A 17,420-nucleotide genomic window follows, 5' to 3' on the forward strand; every position below is an offset into this window, starting at 1 on the left:
CAATAATTAACTCCAACTTGGAATTCTTCTTAATGGCAATAAGTCAATTGTGTAGGTCAAGGTGCATAACTCTGTCAGCATTATTTTTAGAGTTATGCCCCTTTTTATACTTAAACCATTGAAAATTTGGTTAAGTTTTGTGTTTAGGTCCACTTTATTCCTATAGTATCAAAGCTATTGCTTTTATGCTTGCAACACTTACTTACTATCATAAGGGGACTGTAGGCACAGTTATGTAACTCTGACTGGCATTTTGACAGAATTATGGCCCCTTTTATACTTAGAAAATTGAAAATTTGGTTAAGTTTTGTGTTTTGGTCCATTTTACTCCTAAAGTATCATAGCTATTGCTTTCAGACTTAGAACACTCGCTAACTATCATAAGGGGACTGTACAGGACAAGTTGCATAACTGTGGTTGGCATATTGACGGAATTATGGCCCTTTTTGACTTAGTAACTTTGAATATTTTGTTAAATGTTGTGGATAGATGCACTTTACTTCTAAAGTGTCAAGGCTATTGCTTTCAAACTTCAAATACTCTCTTTCTATCATGAGGATATTGTACCTGGCAAGTTGCATTTTACCTTGACATTTAAATGACATTGAATTCCAGGGTCAAATAAAAAAATGCTTAAATTGCCATAACTTCTTTATTTAGGATCAGATTTGATTCATACTTTGACAAAGCAACACGTACCTGACAAACCACAATGGACTCCACCCAAACAATCCCCCCCTTGGAATTCCCCCCACACAGAATATTTGTTTTAAACATGGTGAACACACAAATGTTTACTTTTTATGCTCCATATAGTCGCCGCTTCGTCCGTCCGTCCTTGTGTCCGTCCGTCCGTGCACAAATTTTGTCCGGGCTATTTCTCAGCAACTAATGACCGGAATTCAATGAAACTTTATGGGAAGCTTTACTACCATGAGATGTGCATATTATCAGCGGGTCCTTATCGGATGATTTTTCACAGAGTTATGGCCCTTTGAAATTTTCCATTAACTGTACATATAGTGCAATTCTTGCCCAGGCTATTTCTCAGCAACTAATGACCGGAATACAATGAAACTTTATGGGAAGCTTCACTACAAAGAGGAGATGTGCATATTATCGGCGGGTTCTGGTCGGATCATTTTTTACAGAGTTATGGCCCTTTGAAATTTTCTATAAAAAATTATTGTCCCCCCCAACTACTGTGCCCTCAAGACATTTCCTTTTATCTGAATATATAGTGCAATATTGTGACAAAAAAAAACAACTTTGGGGAGCATGACCCGTTACCGACGGTTTCTTGTATTATTTTATTTTTCAAAGACCGTCCAACCATCCCACCCAATCTATTGCTATCAAACTTGAAATATAATTGTATTAGTTTGTTTTATGTCTTTACAAATGTTCAATTGATTGTGGAAAATATACCTGAACTCAGAATCGTCTATAATTTACCACTTCTTTAAAACATAAGCGATCAATATGTTTCAATTGTGGTCCTCTTCCAGTTAGAATATGACTATATTACCTTGACCTTATTGAATATGAACAATATCCCCATGATGGCTTACGTTATACTGTCAAGCACTCGAATAATCGAGCGCGCTGTCTTCTGACTGCTCTTGTTTATAACATTTTCAGTTTGATGCTACTCGCTGTTATCGTCATCTCTATGTATGGCTAAATGTCAGAGTAAGGTGAGTATACAGGAACAACCTAGGGCTTTTTTTTTATCATTTTCGGAATATGAAATATACCTACGACCTTCGGAAATTTAGCGTCAGTGCTCTCCAAATTGGGGATTTTTTTGTTTTGTTGTATAAATTGTTAATCATTGGTGATAAAACTTACATAAAACAAAAATTCATGACATAGACATATCCATAAAATGGATGTTACAACGTCAAAATTCTTTATTTCTAGGCTTATTATAACGTAATATCGAAACTTCAAAAATCAGTTGGAATTTTTTTTACTTGATTTAGGAAGAAATATACTAAAATGGTCCTAAAAACATAACACTTCAGAAGTCAAGTTTGTGACCCAGTGTTTTTCTGATATGTGGGCTAAGTTTAAACATGATTTTGGGTTTGTTTACAAACATTACTGCCAGATGTCGATGTTGTTTTCCATATGCGTTTATTATTAAACATTCTGAACACGTGCTCAGGACAGTGAATTAATTGGGGTTTAATGTTAACGTCTTAGGGCATCATGCCTTGTTTTTAGCTCACCTTGTAACATTAAATTTTGGTGAGATGTTCGCCCTCGGTCGTCAACATTTTATTTGTGAACATTTAAGTAACCACATTTATTGTTCAAATTTTACGAAATATTATCAGAATTTCGTCCAAAAGATATCTCCACCGAGTTCAAAACTTGGTTAAGTGGGATGGAAACTAAATCAAAATATCAAGTTAAAAAAGTAAACGCTAGTCAGAACACTGTTGAGACCACATTTATTGTCCAATCTTTTTGAAATTGTGTCATTACAAATTCCACAATGATATGTTGAACATGTTTGAAACTGGGTTTTGTGGTGTCGAAAACAAATTGGTCAAAGGTCAAGGTCAATGTTACACATTAATAGTACTATCGTTTCAGATAAATAACTCAACTGATTCACCGATTGGCTTGATACTTCCCATGTCCATTGGGCTTTGACAGTAGATGACCCGTATTAAAGTCACTGTTACACACTAAGTGTGAAATCGTTTCCCGATGACTCCTATTAAAATGAGGGTCACTTGGTCAAAGGTCAAGGTCACTCGTACATACTAAGTGTGAAATCGTTTCCGATCAATTACTCGTCAACTGATTCACTGATTGGCTTGATACTTCTCATATGCATTAGTCTTGGACAATAGATGACCCCTATTGAAATTGGGGTCACTACGTCAAAGGTCATATGTCTCCGACCGCGGAACACTTGATTTAATTGAAAATCATTTTGTAAATTGTTAATAGATACGTTTTAATATTACTTTGTGTCCACTAGTCAGAACATACAATGTTGGAATGTTATATCAAAGCATATGATTAATACAACGAGAAATATTGTAGTAACGCTTAGTGTATTACGATATTTGTAAAAAGCGCATGCGTTTTTCTAGTATTGTCTTTTTATTAGATCAAAGTGAAGAACATGTTCGTACAAATAATTAAGTTTTAATACAATTAATTGATTAATGATTATCAATTTCGTTAACTGTTCATATAAATTCTCTAGTTAACATGAGTGTAAAATTACCGATTATGGGATGTGTTTTTGTCTCATTTTTAGCTCGGCGTTTTCGGAGAAAACCCGAGGTTGAAACTTCATTTGTAGATGTACCTTGATGAGTTCTACACGTAACACCCATTTTGGTGTCACTAGGTCAAATGTCAAGGTCACTGTGACCTCTAAAAATATATGACAAGCTTTCATTTATTCAAAACTGCACCCGTAGCCAAGCGTGGCACCCGTTATGCGGTGCATTGTTAATACAAATTATTAGCTCGGCTGTTTTCGGAAAAAAAACGAGGTGTTGTCACAGCCAACTCGTCGTCCGACGTCCGCGTCGTGCTGAAACCTTCACATTTTGCTCTAAAATCAAAGTGCTTCCACCTACAACTTTGAAACTTCATATGTAACTGCACCTTTATGCGTTCTACACGCCACACCCATTTTTTGTCTCTAGGTCAAGGTCACTGTGACCTTACAAAAATAATTAAAATTTTCTGACAAGCTTTCACAGCCGAGCGTGGCACCCGTTTTGCGGTGCTCTTGTTGGCACAAGGACTTGGAGGCATTAGCATTTTTGAAAGTGTGAACTAATTTTTATTTACCCCACCACTATAGTGGGGGACATATTGTTTTTGCCCTGTCTGTTGGTTTGTTTGTTTGCCCCTACTTTAACATTTGCCCTAACTTTTGCAATATTGAAGATAGCAACTTCATATTTGGCATACATGTGTATGTCATGGAGCTGCACTTTTTGAGTGGTGAAAGGTCATGGTCATCCTTCAAGGTCAAACTTCAAATATATGGGTCAAAATCGCTCATTTTATGTACACTTTTGCAATATTGAAGCTAGCAACTTGATATTTGGCACGCATGTGTATCTCATGGAGCTGCACATTTTGATTGGTGAAAGGTCAAGATCATCCTTCATGGTCAAAGGTCATATATATGGGGACATAGTGTTTCACAAACACATCGCTTGTTGTTCCTTGCAAACTATAAGAATCGTCTCGTTTTTATATGTTTCGTTCATCTATCAAGTTTTTCCCTACCATTGTGCAATTTTGAAACTTTTTTGTTAAGTTGAATAGTGTGAAGAGTTCTATAGGGCATTCAATGTACTAATGTTTTGTAATTTCATTTTAAATTTGTAAGCCTAATTGTGCACTTATGTATTAACTTGATTTGAAGAAAGTTTCATCATGATACGGATACATATGCTATATTTTTATTAAGATTTTCCGGGCGATTTGTAATGTTGATCACATGATCACAAAAACCAGGTTACGAGCTTGCAATTGAAAATGCATTTCATTATGCCCGCAATAAATTAAAATACATAGTCTTCAAAAGATATGGTAATTCAGCCTCGCTTGATCTTTATTCAACATCTTTAACAATTTCGTAGTGACAAACAACTGGTGTTGTGTTAATTAATTTTTACATGTCTAGTTAGCACTCCGAACATGACCTTAACATTATTATTGTGCTAAGTTAAATGTTTTATGTATAAAATAATTTTACTCTCAATTATTTTTATTATTCAGATGTTCAGGAATACTCGACGTCATGAATAATTATATGTGATCATCTTTCCTGTGGCATGCAACGGATTTTAAGAACACGAATAGCATATTTAAACAGTGTTAAGTGAAACATTGTTCTTGCAACGAATGTACTTAAGACATTATTTAGTGCAGACATGCGTCGGGTCACGATATTTTTCAGATAAGAGTGATGAATTTTGTGTATGCTATCTGTTTTGCAGTGTATATGACTATTTGCTTTGTTTGAATATGCGTACGAAGTAAGTGGCTAGCTTTGTTTGTTCGTCATCAGCGCGCTTTGTATCTGTAACTGGATTTTAATTTTGTGTGATACTGTGCAATCAGTTTATTCGTCGACATGGAATGTCGCATTGTTTTTGTCAAGAATTGCTTGGGAATATACAGTTGGAGATTTGTTATTAGAATCGGTAAGTTTGCTGTCAATATGTACAGTCTTTCTGTTATTTTGTTAGTGTTGTTTCTTAGCTCACATAAGCTCAGCGTTGAGCGTTTTGATAGCCTTTGTCCGTCGTTCCTCGTGCGTCGTCAACATTCATATTGTTAAAACTCTTATGACATTATTTGTCAAATCTTCATACAACGTGGTCAGAACATTTGTCCAAATGATATATTGACCGTATTCGAAACTGGGTCACGTGAGGGTTAAAACTCGATTGGTCAAATGAAAGAAAAATCATGTTAACACTCAAGAAGTCTCATGTTTTTCCAATATTTATAAAAAAACATAATCAGAGCATTTGTTCCAATAATGTATCGAATGAGTTTTTAAATTATTCCGGTTTGTTGAAAAAAATGCCCGTTAGGGGTAGGGGCTTGTTAAGATATAGTCAAACCTTGTTAACTTCAATTTTTAGCTCGACTATTATATATGAAATTTATATAGTGGAGCTATCCTACCCCGGCGTCGGCGTTTGCGTTGGCGTAAGCGTTGGCGTGCAAATGTTAAAGTTTGCTTACTATCCCAAATATTTTCTATGTCCCTTGACATATTCTTTCATATTTTGCATACTTGTTTACCAACATGACCCCAACCTATACACAAGAGCAGACCACTGTATCAAGCATTTTGACAGAATTAATTTCCCCTTTTATACTTAGAATATGCATATTATTGATAAATCTATGTTAAAGTTTGCGTTCTACCCCAAATATTTCCTATGTCCCTTGACATATTGCTTTCATATTTTGCATACTTGTTTACCAACATGACCCCAACCTATTAACAAGAGCAGACAACTGTATCACGCATTCTGACAGAATTATTGCCTCTTTTGTACTTAGATAATTGAACATTTTGCTAACATTGACATAACTTCTTTATTTATGATCAGATTTAATTAATACTTTGACAAAACAACACTTACCTGAATACCACAATGGATTCCACAAAAACAATACCCCACGCCCCAACCCAGAATCCCTGCCCCCCCCCAAACAAAATGTTTTTTTTTCCTTTTTTTTTAATTTTTAAAGATAATCTAATAAATGACCACACCGACATTATACCCCCCTCTCAACCCCACCCCCTACCCCCCCCCCCCCCAAAACAAATGTATATTTGTTTTTCCTTTTTTTATTTTTGAAACATCGTCTAATAAATGACCACACCCCACATTATACCCCCTACCTTCCTCGTAACCCCCCCCCCCCCCTACCCCCCCAAAATAATTTTTTTTTTCCTTTTTTTATTTTTGAAAAATCGTCTAATAAATTATTGAATATGAACAATTTCTCCATGATGGCCTACGTTATACTGTCAAGCACTCGAATAGTCGAGCGCGCTGTCCTCTGACAGCTCTTGTTCGTCTTATCTTCATGAAACGTATAAAGAACAGTTGTTTTTTCTAATTATATCTTGGCCTCATTTGCAAATGCTTCTCTTCGTGAAAAGTGTAGCGGGGATATATTGCACTAATTAACCATTGTTTTTACTGTAGAATTCACATTTTTGTCCAGTCGTCATAAAACATCATTCAACTTGTTCCAGTGATATCTTATCCGAAAGTTAAAATAAAAATATGCATATAATTTAATATTTATGTTAAATAAATTATTTTATCATTTTGAACTCCACCTTTTATCTGGGTCTCATGTGAGCGGGACCCATGACCCTCGTAAACTATTGTTTACCCCCTTTTCAAGAAGTTTGTAATTGTAAAAGCCAATATTTTCCTGTTTGATATAAGTACGCAAGGCTTGATAGTTTTCAAATTACTAAGTGCACTTTGCTCTCTTTCTGTTTCTTCGTTGGCGCATATTGATAAGGAATGTAAACTTATTTTACTTCAATCTGACCCTCTATATGAATGTGCTTGTATTATTGAATCTTTCACTGACTACTATCTTAAACCTTTTATTGAAAATGTACTTAACAAAACTAGAAATCGTATCAAAATTGAGTTTTGTAACAAAGGTCTTGATTTAATTGACCTTCCTAAAATATTCAATGATAAAAATGTACATCGGTTGATTCCCCCTTATTTCCGCAATACTGAATCACCACTTATTTGCTACAAATATAGTAAACCTGTAAGAAGTATCGTTTTTAATTATAATTCTATTTCCTCAGATATAAATGTAATAAGAAATTGTCCTACATTATGTGACTGTACTAGTTCTAAATATATATATGGTCCAGTTGGACATGTTATTAATGGGGACCTTAATTTCATTCAAAATAAAAACCTTAGAAATTTGCTACGCAGAGGCCCCTAAGTACAGACTGCCTATTCCTATTGATTTTGATAACTGCATTAAGAATATCGTAACATCCTTACATGATTATTGCACTAAATGGTGCAGGAAGGAAAATGCTGAAATTACTGCACTCAATGATTGGAAAACAAAAATATTTAGTATGGCCATGAATAAAATATGTTTTTATGATACACATCCTTTGGCCCTACCACATTCACCTAAATTTAATAAACAAAATCTCTGTAAATTGCTTGAAGACTTAAAATCTAAATTCGTCTTAGTTCCTGCTGATAAGGCTGCTAATAATGTTATCATAATATGACGAGTGTTTTATGTTCACAAGAACTTTCACAAACTACATCATATTGTGAGTACAATAAGCAACCTAATGAAATTATTACCGACCATATTGCCCAATGCATAAAGTTAAATGTAATAGTCAATATTACTGACAAGAAATTGCCATCACTTTACTGGATACCTAAATTACATAAGACGCCATATAAAAGTCGTTTTATCGCTAATTCAGTGTCTTGTACCACCAAACAATTACCAGTGTATCTTACATCTGCATTGAGTGCTATTAGATATCATATAGCTAAATTTTGTAATAAAGTTTATGAAAATAGTAATATTAACCTATTTTGGTCAATAAAAAACACCTTGGAAGTTATTGATGAAATTGAAAATAAAAAATATAAGGTGTCACAGGTAAGTACTTATGATTTTGCGACACTATATACAACGCTTCCTCACGCTTTAATAAAATCCAAACTTGTTTCAGATATTAGATAATTACATCATTTGGACTGGTCTTGACTTTTGTGCAGCACTTACTTTTCTTTTGGATAACTTGTTTGTTGAATTTAATGGTAAAATATTTAAACAAATTATTGGCGTTCCTATGGGTACTAATTGTGCGCCACATATAGCTGACCTTTTTTTATATTGTTATGAAAGCGAATTTATGTTAGAATTATTTAAAACTAAGCAAGTAGATTTGATTAATTGTTTTAACCTTACTAGTAGGTACATTGAGGGCATACTTAATTTAGATTATCCATTATTTGAACAATATATTCACAAAATCTACCCAAAAGAACTAGTCTTAAATAGATCGTGTATATCCAATACAGACGCTGCGTATTTAGACTTACATTTAACTATTAATAATAATTTGATCAAAACTAGTTTATATGACAAACGGGACGATTTTAACTTTGAAATTGTGAATTTTCCGTTTCTAGATGGCAACATCCCTAAAGGACCTTCCTATGGTATTTACATTTCGCAGTTGGTACGTTATGCCAAAGCATGTTCGTGTATTAAGGTTCATGTAGAGGCTTTATTTTGAAAAATGTGGGACCCCTAGCATTGAACTCAAATTTGACTAAAGGAAGAGTGCCACATTGAAAATGTATACATATATGCTTTAAAGGATGTTTTTCCTTCAAACTGCTACCAATTTTGTACATCAACGTATCATAACATCCACAAAATCAATCAAAATACAAAGCGATTTTAACACTAAAATAAACATTATTTTCAAAAATCTGAATCATGTTTATTCCACGTATTTCGGCGGAAAATTATATAACTAGTGAATAATATCGACATTGACGAGGGCAAGTTACGCTTAAATAGTAAAAAAAGTTTACATATCTAGAAATATCAAAACTCGAACACATGTCATTTCATCACCATGGGGGAGGCCATTTTTAAATCAATAAAATAGAAAGAAACATGCTAAAAACTCACTCATCGCCTAATTGACATTCCAAACGGTTGACGATGACAAATGCATTGGATTGTAATCTTTCCGTTGATGTTTGCAAACTGCACGATCAGACCTCATAAACACTCAAAAGAATAACTATGTAAGAAGCATTTCACCAATGTTTACAATCGTTGTCGAATCACACGACATATATTATTGCGCATAAAATAGTACGCTTACAGACTGATAGAAAGATCGATACGTAACTCTGTTCAATACATCACGGTATACTATTCTATAGATAATATATAATAATACATCGCTTTAACAATCTAAAAGTAGAAATAATTCTTTTAAACGGAGTTTTTAATAACGAAAGTGAAAACAACGGAAGTTGGATGGATAGTCTGTGAGATGCACTTCGGCTCCAGAAAAACAATACAAATAAACTAAAAAAGACGTGTGGGGGACAATTTTCAGCTGGATAATATTTGTAATAAGGTAAGTGATGATATCTCTACGTGGTCATTTCTATTATTTAGTGCGATCTCTTGCTGATTAATGTTAAAAGTTGTTTTACTAGTTGCCACCCAACTGTCAAAATAAGTATTGTGTTTTCTCAGGTATGTGTATACACATACCCGTTTTTCTCACCACTGCACGTGGTTTCGACCGATTTGTTTTGCACGTTTTTCTACGGATCACAGCGATGGCCACGCTTTCAAAATGGGTAGAAGGAATAGAAATATAAAATCAATCGTTTGCCAATTTCTTTTTATTCCTTTACAATTGTCACGTAATTATGTATCGTTCGTGGAAAAGACACAGTAACCAACAAAGTTCATTTCCATTTTCATCGTGATTTATTTCTGTTGAATATATTCTAACACAGCACAACGTTTCCAAAATGTTTGTCAAATACAAGATACATGCGAAGCCCGCAATGGGCCCATCCCGCGAAAGCCAGAAATAATGCGACTTGTATGTCCGGCCGTTTAAGTAAGACTCCTTCATACAACGCAGATGCCAATTTATACAATAATGGACAAATAAATTGGGTGACGGCTGTCTGGATGATTGACTTTAACATGAGTTGAATTACCTGATACGGGATGGCTTTATGTGTGACTTACACATCTTGTGCATATATATGCCAATAATTAAGCGAGACCACGTTTGTTTAACTGCATATATGAAAGTTCACCTGTCATTTAACATGAAAATATACACAAATTAACAGTGCGCATGTGCTTACCATAGACATAACTAATTAGTGAACCCAGCCATGGGCAATAACTTGGTGCATTTTTTCGTCTAATTTGACGACGACATATGATGCCCATTTATGCATTTCTTCATGAAGACAGATATTATGTATTCAGTTATACCGAACAAGGAATATACATGAAATACACCAATTATGCGACATGAAATACATCAATTATGCGACACACCTCATTTTCATTAAAGAAAGATTTTATATTTTATGATTTAAAATCTTTAGAAAGATCAAATCCTGAATGACAAGTGTCTTACAATATTATGTATCAATGTTAAATGACGTTGATCGATTGTCCACGTAACACTACAGGCGTTGTTTGACTAGTGACCTCCTGTGCTGTCCATTCGAAGAAGGTATTGCCCGGGTTGAATATGTACCTGTTGCTGTCAAGTAGATGTCTTGGTTTGTTGTTTTCTGTCTATGTTGATTCATGGGTGATGTTATCTACCATTGCTGTCGTGAAGAAGATCTATCTATCGCCAAGCTGTGTAGGCAAATCGCACGTGGTCGGTTGCACTCATCTGCGTATCAAGGTTCACATCGAGGCTGGATATGTCATCGTGGTTTCTGTTGTTTTTGTCGCTGAACCAGCCGTCATCACGTCGTTGTTTCTGTTGTTGAATCCATCGTGATATTGTCTCTGGATATGGTGTTGATGCGTACCGCGTTGCTTATCAATTGTGACGTATGTTAAAACCTTTGTGATCGCATTGTTGTTTCTGTTGTTGTTGATTGTACTTTTGTTCTTGGTTCCAGCGTCTTCATTTCTCTTGGGACATTAAGATCTTCTATTGGCCATAATGCTCACGAGGTATTAACTATAGCAGTATTCTCCTTGATGTCTTAGGCCTCGGAAGTATCATTCCAAGATACATGCGAAGCCCGCAATGGGCCCATCCCGCGAAAGCCAGAAATAATGCGACTTGTATGTCCGGCCGTTTAAGTAGGACTCCTTCATACAACGCAGATGCCAATTTATACAATAATGGACAAATAAATTGGGTGACGGCTGTCTGGATGATTGACTTTAACATGAGTTGAATTACCTGATACGGGATGGCTTTATGTGTGACTTACACATCTTGTGCATATATATGCCAATAATTAAGCGAGACCACGTTTGTTTAACTGCATATATGAAAGTTCACCTGTCATTTAACATGAAAATATACACAAATTAACAGTGCGCATGTGCTTACCATAGACATAACTAATTAGTGAACCCAGCCATGGGCAATAACTTGGTGCATTTTTTCGTCTAATTTGACGACGACATATGATGCCCATTTATGCATTTCTTCATGAAGACAGATATTATGTATTCAGTTATACCGAACAAGGAATATACATGAAATACACCAATTATGCGACATGAAATACATCAATTATGCGACACAATTTTAAATGTCGTCTGCAATCTATTTCAATTTGAGATGGTTTAAAATTTGCAATTTGGTTGAGAGGTAAATAACACAATTGTTAAGCCTTTGAAATAGAATTGTGACTCTTATTATCCACCATACCTGGATTTTTAAAAAGTAGTTACGTTTTAGTTATTTTTAGAACTTTGTTTAGGATATTTATCCAAAAAAGGCAGTTGAATAAAAACTCATTTGTTGTTTTATGACAATAATTTTCTGTGAAATGTTGCTAACTTGACCTTGTATATGTATATAGCTTTGTATTTATTCCACTTAAGGTAGTGCATATCCTTCCTAACTTTAGATTGAGATTTTGTAAATTAGTGTAAAAATATATTGGTTTTAAACCAAAATATGAATAAAGCACACAAATATTGACTGTCAAAAATGTGTTTATGTTATTCTATCCGTCGTTAGCTTTAAAATGATATATAGTTTGACCATATTGTACCACATTCAATGAAGAAAAACCAAAGCGAAGTTTTAATGAATTTTATCCCCCCCATGAACCTTAAAGATTTTAATGATCGTAATCTAATATTAACTAAAAAATTGCTAAAACAAGGCTTTTTGTATTATAACCTAAGAAATAAATTTGCTAGATTTTTGCTAGATTTTACTCTAAGTATGGTGATTTAATTTCAAAATATAATGTTTCTTTAAAATGGCATTTAAATAATGGAATCTCCCATCCATCATTTTACGGAGATGTTTTGAAGCATGTCCGCAAAATATGTTAAACCAAATGTTCATATTAAACTTTTCAATTTAATTAACTTGTTTTTATCAAAAGGATACGATGCTTATGTACTTAAAAACACGTGTTTGATGGTTTTCGATTCACTATATCTTTCTTCCCTTAAAATTTGGAATCATTAGTGATATTATAGGCATTTTTCACTGTTGAATACAATTGTGTCATTGTGTCGTATGAACAAATCTGCATGAATACTACATTATAGGCATTTTTACTGTTGAATAAAATTGTGTCATTGTGTCGTATGAACAAATCTGCATGTAAACTACATTTGGACTCAAATCGTACATCAAATCATTTCTGTCTTCAGTTGTCAAAACACCTATATACTGTTTGATTCCAATAATGTCGCTTTAATGGAATTACCATTTTTATTCATTTGCTTCTTAATATTAAATCACCTAAACTTGTTTTATTAGTAGCATAGCCCCATTAATATTTGTAGTATTGCCCTTGGAATTTGTTCACGTCATGTCATTATGGATTTTTGTGACGTCATACGACCGACTTTCCCAGATGTAATCTACATGCATAGGTCATTGGGTTTATAACGTTCCATTTTATTTATATTTTCTCTCTGATAGGCGTTTCTTGTTTGATTTAATTATTTTTAATTTGTTTAGCAGTCACATAAACAACCAAGCTATGTAATATGGAATTTTTACACCCATTATTGCTGCTTCTTCCTGTATTTGCGCGATGATTATCTGAGATATTAACTCTAGGATTCTATATTCTCAAATCTTTTCTATAAAGAAGGAATGTAGTTGACAATTGTTAATAGTTTTATTTGATCGTTCGTCAAAAAGTTGTAATTCTGTTACTCTTGTATCTTCAATGCAATTGAGTAATTAAATAGTAATTAAATTGAATGCGTTTTAATTCCCTTTTATTATTGTTTAATTTGAGTTACAATGCTATGACGTTAAATTTTATTTACACTTAAATGTATTATGAATATTGCTGGGCCAAGTGTGAGGTTGAGCGCTCTATAACCAGGTTTAAACCCCCAATGCTTTGCATTGACCGTTCCAAGGCGGTGACCCCAGCTTTATTCATATTTTGTGTTTATGTTGGTTTGTATTGTGCTGTATTGTGCTGTTTTGTACTGTTTGGGCAATCGGTCACTTGCCTTAAATAAAGGACCAACTAATTGTTTTTAATGAAAATTCAATACCGCTCCAGCAGCTGGAGTTTCACTTCTTTATATTATATTGATAGTTTTCCTGATATGACTGTAATGAAACATTGTGATTATAAGCTGTCTAATATGTCGTCAGCTGTCTGAAACTTGCTCATATTATTTGTTAACTGTTATTTTGCCTATTTTGTACTAAAACACATTTCCAAAAGGACATGGGGTTGTTGTCATTCCATTTCTATAGTGAACTCTTGTAAAGAAGCTATACGTTATAACGTCAAACGAGCATGAAACTTGACATGGACGTTTGTTCGAATGTCATCACAGCCTTGTTGAAAATGGCTCTGGTAAGAAAGCAAGGTCGGAAGTTTCATTTGTTGAGGCACACATCTCAAAAGGTTCTTTAAACAGTCTTAAGTTTCTTCGGGTCTCAGATGAATGACATGGGGCGTTGGTATTATTGTTACAATATGACACACTTGGGCTCATATAAGAACAACGTGCATATAATGATCTTTTGTGAACGGCTTTTGTCCGTCATTCCTCCTGTTTTTTCTGACGTCAATCGTTTCATACAGAACATTCTTAAGCTAAATGTATTTCCCAATCTTCATGAAACGTGCTGAAATTCGTCATGAAATAAAACAGGTCACTAGATATAAAAACAATCTTGTGTTTGATATAGAGGAAACATTTATTGTCCAATCTTAATAAGACTTTGTAAAACCATTTGTAATGATGACATCACGGCAGATTTTGAAAATGGTTCTTAAAATGCCCGTTGAAAAAACGTGCGTGGCAGTTTCTGTTAAAGGTCACAATATACTAAAAGATTTCCTTAACAAATGCAATGTGAAAGCAAAAACTTAAACAAGAAATAAAGTCAAACATTTCGCGTAGAGAGCTGCATAATCATAAACGTGCTCATGGTGAGAATTTGTGATCGCCTTTTGTCCGTCGTGCGTCGTCCGTTGTGCGTTGTGCGGCGTCAACATTTGCCTTGTTAACTCTCTAGAGGTCACCACAATTATTGTCCAATCTTCATGAAATTTGGTCAGAAGATTGGTCTCAATGATATCTTGGATGAGTTCGAAAATGGTTACGTTTGATTGAAAAACATGGCTGCCAAGGGGCGGAGCATTTTTTTATATGGCTATATATGGATATAGTAAAATCTTGTTAACACTCTAGAGGCCACATTTATTGTCTGATCTTCATGAAACTTGGTCAGAAGATTCATCTCATTAATATCTTGGAAGAGTTGGAAAATGATGCCGGTTGGTTGAAAAACATTGCCGCCAGGAGGCGGGGCATTTTTCCTTATTTGGCTATAGTGAAACCTTGTTAACACTCTAGAGGCCACATTTATTTTCCGATCTTCATGAATCTTGCTCAGAAGATTCATCCCAATGATATCTTGGATGAGTTAAAAATGGTAACATTTGCTGAAAAAACATGGCTGCCAAGGGGCGGGGCATTTTTCCTTATATGGCTATATATGGCTTTATTAAATATTGTTAACACTCTAGAGGCCACATTTATAGTACGATCTTCAGGAAACTTGGTTAGAAGATTCATCCTAATAATATCTTGGACGAGTTTGAAAATGATGCCGGTTGGTTGAAAAATATGGCCACCAGGGGGCGGGGCATTTTTCCTTATATGGCTATAGTAAAACCTTGTTACACTAGAGGCCACATTTATTTTCCGATCTTCATGGAATTTGGTCAGAAGGTTTGTCCCGATGATATCTTGGATGAGTTCGAAAATTGTTATGGTTTCTTTAAAAACATGGCCCTCAGGGGGCGGGGCATTTTTCCTTATAAGGCTATATATGGCTTTTGTAAAACCTTTTTAACACTCTAGAATCCACATTTATTGTCCAATCTTCATGAAATATGGTCAGAAGATTTGTTTTATTGATATCTTGGATGAGTTCGAAAATGTTTACGTTTGCTTGAAAAACATGGCTCCCAAGGGGCTGGGCATTTTTCCTTATATGGCTATATATGGCTATAGAAAATCTTGTTAACATTCTAGAGGCCACATTTATAGTACAATCTTCATGAAGCCTGGCCAGAAGATTTATCCCAATAATATCTTGGACCAGTTAAAAAATAATGCCGATTGGTTGAAAAATATGGCCACGACGGGGGCGAGGTATTTTTCCTTATATGGCTATTGTAAAACCTTGTTAACACTCTCGAGGTCACATTTATTTTCCGATCATCATGAAACCTGGTCAGAAGATTTGTTCCAATGATATCTTGGATTAGTTCGAAAATGGGTTCGGTTGCTTTAAAACATGGCTACCAGGGGCGGGGCATATTTCCTTATATGGCTATATATGGCTATAGTAACATCTTGTTAACACTCTCGAGGCCACATTAATTTCCAATCTTCATGAAATATGGTCAGAAGATTGGTCTCAATGATATCTTGTATGAGTTCGAAAATAAGTATGTTTGCTTGAAAAACATGGCTTCCATGTGGCGGGGCATTTTTCCTGATATGGCTATAGTTAAATCTTGTTAACACTCTAAGAGGCCACATTTACTGTCCGATCTTCATGAAACTTGGTCAGAAGATTCATCCCGATACTATCTTGGACGAGTTCAAAAATGATGCCGGTTGGTTGAAAAACATGGCTGCCAGGGGGCGGGGCATTTTTTCTTATATTGCTATAGTAAAATCTTATTAACACTCTAGAGGCCACATGTAATTTCCGATCTTCATGAAATTTGGTCAGAAGATTTGTCCCAAAAATATCTTGTTATCTCAGGTGAGCGACTTTGGGCCTTTCAGGCCCTCTTGTTTTAAGTAGCGCACCCGTAATGGACACCTATCCAAATATAATCTTATCTATTATTTTCTTAATCAGCATCATTTCACTGAACTACATGCACATTTTTAGGTAGTCTTTCCATGCTTAAAAAAATATACTGATTTTTTCAAAACCACCCCACACTCGGCTTTAGTCCAGTTTATGTGCACCCCTGGGGTATATGAATGTTCCATAATTCATCCAGATTTCCAAATATAGGCATGCAGTTAGTGTGTACAGATACAGTAAAGGTGTTTAAAGTTTAAACAAGATGAACAAAGTTCTCTTTTGCAGACATTTATTTTTTATCACTTGTTATCTATGGAAGAGCGTCATGAAATGCAAGTGGTTTCAGGCAAGTAGAAATTGGGTTGGTTAAAAACAAAGTGTCATAAAATTCAAAATAATATCATTTAAGTAATATTTTGAACTTAGTTTTTATAGATACACTATATACAGCAAAAATATCACGAAAAAGACTGATTTACCGTCTACTTTTGAAATAAAAATAAAATTGCAACATGCCTGGTTCGTATTTTCAGCAGCAAATCACCCAATTTAGCCATTACGTTGTTTTAATTTTAAAAATTGAAGAATGTGCATTAAAATTGCAACATATTTAACAATAAACATATCTTGTATGCCATATTGAATCAAATTACGTTCGAAAAGAAATAAAACGCGTCTTAAAAAAGTATACGTCGTCGGCAGGATTCGAACCTGCGCGGGAATATCCCAAAAGATTTCTAGTCTATAGCCTTAACTACTAGGCTACGGCCCTTCAGCCTTC

At 34.7% G+C, this 17,420-nt stretch overlaps 1 protein-coding gene across 5 annotated transcripts in view; it reads left to right on the forward strand.

Annotated features, from left to right (window-relative positions):
- Positions 1 to 17,420, forward strand: part of LOC127869505 (uncharacterized) — a 67,785-nt gene that overhangs the window by 22,715 nt on the left and 27,650 nt on the right. For all 5 annotated transcript variants that reach the window (XM_052412129.1, XM_052412133.1, XM_052412132.1 and 2 more), the window contains 2 exons: positions 1,642 to 1,697; positions 4,771 to 5,198. The gene's annotated coding sequence lies outside the window, so the exon portion shown is untranslated. The remainder of the gene's footprint in view (positions 1 to 1,641; positions 1,698 to 4,770; positions 5,199 to 17,420) is intronic.

This window comes from Dreissena polymorpha, chromosome 2 (genome assembly GCF_020536995.1).
Source record: "Dreissena polymorpha isolate Duluth1 chromosome 2, UMN_Dpol_1.0, whole genome shotgun sequence".
NCBI classification, from domain to species: Eukaryota; Metazoa; Mollusca; class Bivalvia; order Myida; family Dreissenidae; genus Dreissena; species Dreissena polymorpha.